The following is a 6,181-nucleotide window of genomic DNA, read 5'->3' as shown; positions in this document are numbered from 1 at the left end:
AGGAAGCCCGATGTGGGACTCGATCCCGGGTCTCCAGGATCACACCCCGGGCCGCAGGCGACGCTAAACCGCTGTGCCACCGGGGCTGCCCAGTATAATGTCTTTTGTACGTTTTCCATGTTGTACATTTGTCAGGCCAGGGTTTTTTGTTGCTAGGTAATATTCCACTGTATGGATGTACCACAGTTTGTTCACCCATCGGACAACCTACGGGCATGGGTTGTTTCTAGTTTGTGTTTTGAATAAAGTCGCTATATTTACATAGAGCTCTTTGTGTGGACATGATTTTATTTCTCCTGGATACATATCCAGGAATAGGATTGCTGGGTGGTATGATAGGTATATGTTTGATGTTACCAGAAATTGCCAAACTGTTTTACAAAGCAGACATGCCATTTTGCTTTCCCACCAGCTGCAGATCAGAGTTGTAATTGTTCCACATCATCACCACCTGATATTGTCTGTCTTTATTATAGCCATGCTAGCGGCTGTGTGGTGGTAGCTCACTGTGACTTGTCACATCCCTCAAATCTTGAAATAGTTTTCAAATCAGTTCCTTCCTCTTCACACCTGCCCCAGGCCAGGCCTCTCCTTCTCTTACTAGGGTCCTTCTCTTGCAATACCTCCCTAAATGGTCTTGTGAACATAAGCCCCTTGTCCCTGAAACTTCATGTGCTCTACTGATCTTTCCAAAATAAACACCCAATCACATCATTCACTTCCTTTCTTAAAATCCTTCAAGAGCTGCCCTTTACCTCCATGGATGGGCCCCTATGCTGCAATGCCCCAAGGGCCAGCTAATGAAGTCATGGCCAGAGATGGGTCATAAGAAGTAGCAGGGATTATGGTGACCTAGGAGCTGCCCCTAAAAGCTGCCACTAAGTTCCAGCTGGTCTCTGCCTTCTGGGAATGCAGGCCCCATTTTTGCCAGAGCTTCTAACTATTCAAGAGAAACCAGCAATTGAGATTCTTTTTCAAGTGAAAGCTCCCAATTTTCAAATGTTGGCAACTAAGTCAATTAAAAAAAAAAACTGGGCTAAACAAGGCATATCAGTGAATTGAAGTGAGCCCATGGGTTTCCAGTCCACCTCAAGGCCCTACTAACCCCCCAGTCCACCTCTCCCCATCTCCAGCAAGACCAGGTGACCTCTGATTTCCTGAACACACACGTAGGTCCTTATGTCTGAGTTTCGGGTCTCAGGGCCCATTCTGCCTAAACCACTGGCCTAGCACATTCCTGCTAGCTTTCCAGCCTCAGTGGGGGCTTCCTCCTATCCAGGCCTTCTCAACTACTTCTCACCACCTGGCAGGCTAGGTCAGCTGTTAGTCATGCTCATGTGTACAAATACCCTCTCCCTTCCCCCTGCACCCTTTATTCACTTGGCCTCCGCCAAAATTCTGTGCACTCTTCCAAGCATGGACTAGATCCTTCCTCATCACCTCAGCTGTGTCCTCAGCTTTGTTTCTTAAACCAGAAAAGGCAGAATCCTTTTAGAAAATTATAAGTGTGAGTGTGTGTGTTTGCACATGATTTTAGGTACTCACTTTTCATGGGGTGCATGTTGTAAACTTGACTGAAGGGTGTAGCAATCAATGGGTGTCCCATCCTAATCTAAGGGGAAGCAGCCATGAGTGCTTCTTTATGAAACGACAGCTCTGACAGCCAGGCTTTACTAGTCTCCCATAATCCTTGATGATAGCAATTTTTGGATGTGTTTTCTCTTGTGCACCTGGGGCAGGTGAGGCTGATGTGAGGACCAATGTGGGCAGGAACCCACCGGATGGGCCTTCAACTCAGAAGCTACAATTTCAAGCAAGGATGGGCCATACTCAAGTTCAGAAAACTCCCTCTGGTGGCCAAGGTAAGGAGTGGCCTAAGGGAGGACACCAGGGCTGGATCCCTTCCTCTACTCCACTCCTTCGCGGAGGAGGCCCTGGAGCCCTCAGTCTGGCCCTGCATCTCAGACTTGCCATCCTTCCCAATCTCAGCACCCTCCATGCCCCCCAGTTCCTTGACCTCCCTAGGGTCCTGCTTCCTCCTCTCCTTTTGTCGCCTGCCCCATCACGCAGTGGGTTCTGGCATCCCGTGAAGGCTGCTCCTCCTTCACAATCCTCTACTCATCCGGTCCCCAAAGTGTGCATCGCCCCCCACCCTATTCACGGACCTCTGAGCTTTTATTCCAACGTGTCCAGCCCCCTTGCCTCACTTCCAGCTTTGCTTTTACAAACGCAAATCTGGCCACACGCGACACCCTGGCCTCTCCCATCATTTCACACGACCCAGGCCTGCTGGAACCCGACCGAGGGCCAGAGTGTTGCAGAAGTTGGCTCAAAAAGTCAGCGCCCACGGAGCCCAGGCCCCGGGGGGATCTCAGCACTGCATTCCCTTCGAGGCCTTGCCTTTCTGAGCCAGAGGCTTAACCCCAGCCCCGAATACACCCGCCTGCCCCCTCCTCCATTCTGTGAAGGACCCGCCGGGGACTGGTGCCCGCGGCCACCCGTACTCCTCGCACTGGGCTCCCCGAGTCCTGGGAGTTCACAGGAAGCCGCAGGGTGCAAGACCCCTGCCTCTCCTTCCCGCTCCCTCGCCGCCTGCGTCTCCACATCCTTCCGGGGCCACCCACACCGCCCCGATTCCTGGCCGCCCCACGCCAGGGCTCGGATCTCCCTGGCCCTGGGCTCCCCCTACAGGCCGCCTCTCCGCCGGCGCCGTGCACCTGCAGCGCGGAGGGCTCCACGTCCCGCCGCGGCGCCGCGGGCCCGGCCGGGGGATGGCAGACTCCGCACGCGTGCGGGGCACCCGCGTCCCCCCGCAGGCAGGCAGCGCTCCGCACCGGCGGGGGCAGCTGCGCGGCGGCGGGCGCCGAACCCCGCGGAACTGGGCTCCGAGTCCCCGGCTCCGCCCACCGCCCCTCCCGCGCCGCCCGTCACGACCCGCCCCCCGGCGCGATTGGCCGCGTCTCTCCGGCTTCCCGCGCGCTGATTGGCGAGAGCGCGAGTCCGTCAGGCCGGCGGCGGCGGCGGCGGCGGCGCGGCGGCGGCGGCGGCGGCGGCGGCGGCGGCGGCGGCGGCGGCGGCGGCGGCGGGGGAGGAGAAGGGAGCCGGACCGGAAGGGTCGGTAGCCCCGGCGCCCCTCACACCCACTGCGGCGGCGGCGGCGGCGGAGGCTGGGTGGAGCGGAGCGGGGCGGGGCGGCCGGCCGAGACCCCGGCAGCGGAGCCGCGAGGGCCGCAGCGCAGCGCCCGCCCGCCCGCCCGCCTCTCCCCCTGGCGCGGCGGCTGGAGGCGAGGTGAGCGGGGCTGGCGGGCGAGGCCTGGCGGGGGCTGCCGGAGCCGGGCCCCACCGGGGAGGGGCGGCAGGGGGCCGCGCGGCCAGGGGCTGCGGGGCGGGGGGCCGCCGGGCAGGGGGCTGCCGAGCGGGCCGGGCTCTGCGGGGGCGCAGGCGGCCCCGGCCGCCGCCCCTGCCCCCGAGGCTGCCGCAGTCCCCGCTCCCGCCGCTGTCCGCGTGCAGGGGCTGCGGGCCTGCTCCCGGGCCTGCTCCCGGGCCTCCCTCTGTGGGAGCCGCCCGTCCGATCGGAGGCGCGCACTTGCGTACCGCGGGGGATGCTCAGGATCCCGGTCTGGCTCCCGCGACCTTGGCTAAGGCACTGGCCCGCGCTCGTCCTCTGTTTCCCCCTGGGGAAGCGGGGAGCTGCCTACCCTTCTGGGCAGGGCTGTTGCCAGGCGGTATGAACGTGTGCGAAAGGATTATAGGTGGAAAATTGGGCGGGATCCTGCCCCTGGTGGCGTGAGTAGGGCAGGAACCCCCTCCCCGTCCGCCCAGAGACCCGGCCCCCGCGCCCTGCCAGTGCCTAGTCATTGCACATTCAAGTGCCTGGCGGTGCCCGAGCGGGCCCTGCCCACCTCCCCTACCGCGCCCACCGCCCAGAGTATGCTTTCCTGCCCCATCCATCGTCTCTCCTGCCTGGACCGTGCAGCCCCGTTTACCTCAGGACCTTTGCACTTTCGTTTCCAGTGCTTCGAGCTGTCTCTGGGATCATTGCACAACAGTCTCGTACTGGTCAGATGTCTCATTTTCCACGAGGCCTTCCTTGACCACTCTCTTTCTCCCCTTAGTCATTCTATCTCATTATTTTGTTTAATTTTCTTCCTAGCGTTCACTCTGCTTTGAAACTATTTGTTTATTTTGTTTCCCCTCCTAGGACGTAGCTTTATGAAAACAGGTAGTTGTTTCACTTGTCCACTGCGTTATTCCCAGTGCGTAGAAGGCACACAGTATTCAGTGATAGCAGTTCAGTGAACGAATGAATGACCCTGCCTGCTGTTGCTTTTGCTCTGTCCGCTTATTTAGTGACTTCTGACTAACTTGTGAAATATGTAAGCAGATGGAAGCCTGTTCTCATTTTGCAAAAACATTTTAACGTCCTTGACCCCTTTATTTGGTAACTGTCAGAACAAGCTGGGATATAAAATTTTACGTTTTTGTAGTATTTTAGCTCTAATTGCCTTCCACACATTCAGGAGGCGTTTACCAAATTCTGCTTTATCTAGGTCAGGCTTTCTGCTTGGCACTGGGGACACAAATGCAATAGCAACAGGGTCTCTTCCTCCAGAGAGCCCAGTAGAGGCAGCGGACATGTGGACAGGTTAGTGCCAGGACAGTGTGATGCTTGCTGTAGTGGGGGGTCCACGCTGTGGAAATATGGAGGAAGTAACAGGTGGTGCTAGAGTTGGGCCTTGAAGGGTGGTGAGAAGTTTGCCAGGCAGGGAAAGGCGAAGGAAGGACTGTAGGCCAGCGTGGAGTCAGGAATCAGCCTGCAGGGCCAAATGTAAAAGATCATGGACTGGTGGGGACCCTGGAAAACTAAACTTCAACTAGCAATTTTTAAAAGAAGTCAGAACTTTATGCTGTATTTCTATGCTCTTGTTTCTTAAATGTTGGCAATAGCGAATTTTTAAAAATTTTTAAATGCTCTGAGCCATGCAAAATTCACTTTGTGTGGTTGCAGGACTGTCAATCTCCAGGGCAGGTTATGTAGGAGGGAAGAACTGCAACGAGCTGGAAAGGTAGCCCAGGGCCAGGGGAGCTGGGCCCTGTTTGTCCAGGTACTCTCACTTAATTGTCCCTGGAGCCCTGTGTGCAGCAGTGAAACCCATTTCTGCAGAAGAGAACGTGATGGCTCACGTAGTTTCAACAGTCTGCTTCCTAGCAGGCAGCTTGGAAAGTGAAATTTGAACTGGGATCTCCCCCAGCTAACATCCTTTCCTGGGTGCCTCTGCTCTCACTGTTCTCTTTTGGCTTTTAATTTGTTCTGAAAGAACAACATCCAAGGTATTTTTCTTCATTAACCTTTTCTTTTTCTTTCAAAAGAATCCTGTAGAATTAAAAATAATCCTATTTTGGCATAGTCTTCTCTGAAGAGCTTTGATATTCCCGAGGATTTAATTTTTGGGATGCCAGGACAGATTAACATGTGTTTAAAATAAGTGTCAGAGGGCATATTCAATTTGTCTATTTAAAATAAAATGTTCTTAATTTTCTGGATAAAGAAAAGTGCCAGATGAAGGAATTAACAGTGAGTAAAGCAGTTGTTTTCGTGATGCATAAGGTAAAACAGAAACCACATTTTCTTAACATTTGATTTGGCAGTAGGGCAGCTATTTGTGGTTTAAATATGTAGCTATACTTTATCACTGATTAAGAAGATGACTTTTTTTTTTTACAGAATTTTCTTGAAGAATAATTAAATCTGTACTTCACCTTTTGTGATTGCATGAACTAGTTTCAAGGTCAGTCTTTATATTAACTGTTTATTATGAGAACTTTCAAACAGACAAAATTAAATTAGTATCCAGCTTCCAATGTTATCAACTTCTGCCCCATCTTATTTCACTCACAACTCATCTACTTATACCCTAACCCCCCTGTTCTTGTCAAGCAAAACTTAAATGTCATATGTCATGTCATTTCATTCATGAATATTTCAATCTCTAAGAGATAAGGACTCTTTTAAACTTAGAAATGCAGTAATTCCTTAATATAATAAAATAATCAGTCAACATTCAAATTTCCACTTGTCCCATAAATGTCATAGTTCTTTAACTGTTTGTTTATTTGAATCAGGATCTAGATCAGGTGCATATTGTGATTGGTTGATACATCTCTTAAGTTTCTTTTAATC

General features: G+C 53.4%; 1 protein-coding gene across 4 annotated transcripts in view; it reads left to right on the top strand.

Moving 5' to 3' along the window:
• The first annotated feature begins 3,257 nt into the window (after positions 1-3,257).
• MAPK9 (mitogen-activated protein kinase 9) overlaps positions 3,258-6,181 on the top strand; it is a 50,836-nt gene continuing 47,912 nt past the window's right edge. Inside the window, exons 1-2 of one of the 4 annotated variants that reach the window (XM_055301557.1) lie at positions 3,264-3,289; positions 5,726-5,789. The gene's annotated coding sequence lies outside the window, so the exon portion shown is untranslated. Of the gene's footprint in view, positions 3,290-5,725; positions 5,790-6,181 lie in introns of all 4 variants that reach the window. The other 3 variants (XM_055301559.1, XM_055301556.1, XM_055301558.1) reach the window with 3 other exon arrangements.

The sequence above is a fragment of the Nyctereutes procyonoides genome, unplaced genomic scaffold (assembly GCF_905146905.1).
Source record: "Nyctereutes procyonoides isolate TBG_1078 unplaced genomic scaffold, NYPRO_anot_genome, whole genome shotgun sequence".
NCBI lineage: Eukaryota > Metazoa > Chordata > Mammalia > Carnivora > Canidae > Nyctereutes > Nyctereutes procyonoides.
The sequence above is the reverse complement of the archived record's forward strand: the minus strand, read 5'-3'. Positions and strand labels throughout refer to the sequence as shown.